Here is a 1,421-nt window from a genome sequence, read left to right on the forward strand (position 1 = left end):
TTTATATAAATATTCAATTATATAATATTATATTTAAAAAAATAATTAACTAATTACTTGGTTTGAACTGTCAATATTTATTTAAGCAATTAGTGAAATAATTAGTAGACCAATTCAACTTGGTTTGATTATTACATATTTAATTAATAAAAAAAGTGAACTAATACTTACGCTGTTAACTGTTAAGGTTTTTTTTGGGCAATTACGTTATTATGACTTACTTACCTTAGAGATCACAAAATCGCAACAATAATAGAGCCCAATAATCAGGTCCTTTTTGGTTTGCATATGAAAAATGAAGGTGTGATGCAGTCGAAAATTAAACACTAAACAAAAAAATAAAAAATAAAATGAGGCTATATTTTCAGACCAATAAGATGAGAGAGAATCATTAAAACAAAGCCTACAAACATAGACAGACTCAACGCTTCACCTATCTCACCTACCAATAACCCCCATCTCATAGGTCACAACGATGCATTGAAGCCCATTACAGGCCCAACTAGTGAAGACGAAAAGGATTGGTCCATAAGATAATTATAATTAAATCAAGTTGAGTTGGTCTAATGGTTAGCTAACTTAATGGTTAGCTAATTAGTCTGTTTAAGCAAGTGTGAGAGTTTGAATTTCGTGTTGTGTATGCAGTAACTCATTAGCAAGCGACAAACCCTTAAATAAAATTCAGTACCGCGACGGATTAGTCATTAGAATACCGCAAAACCGAAAAAAAAAAAGTTGGAACTAACTATCCTATGTTGTACCATATGAAAAGTTCCAAATTGAACACATCATTGTAACATACTATAATTAGATCTTATTTATTTTTCACCTAAGTTCACTACAACATTTAAGGATAACGTAAAACCTAGCAATGGTGAAGCTTTCAAGGGAAAATAAACTTTTGCAGTATTAATTATCACCTAACAATCGAGAGGTTTGCTTTCATTATTGACACCATTAATTCCAAAATACTGTCATGATTAAAAACGTATTATATACTTCACTTCGAAAGAACACGTTATTTCTTTTGAGAAGTGATACTTCATCATGGTGTTAGCAATAAGAAAATCAAAGATAATCTAACCCTTTTGTATTTTATTGACTTTATATGATGATCTATTTGAAGTTCCTTATAGTTGAAGGTTGTATATATATTGGTCACCGAATAGGAAGAGAAAAGTTTTGATAGAAAATGGAAGCCATATGAAAATTGAAGGATCAAATAACGTGGAATAAATATTTAATATGGTGATCAATATTAAATTTTCCATATAAAACTCTTGATGATCCCATGAAGTTTTTGTATTTATATATTATTTCGAATCAAACACATCATGTTTTCATCTAAAACAATCGTGTAGAGATGCATGAACATATATCGATGATAAGACTAAGATCTAAATAATTAAAGTATTTATATA

This window comes from Arachis ipaensis, chromosome B04, assembly GCF_000816755.2.
Source record: "Arachis ipaensis cultivar K30076 chromosome B04, Araip1.1, whole genome shotgun sequence".
NCBI classification, from domain to species: domain Eukaryota; kingdom Viridiplantae; phylum Streptophyta; class Magnoliopsida; order Fabales; family Fabaceae; genus Arachis; species Arachis ipaensis.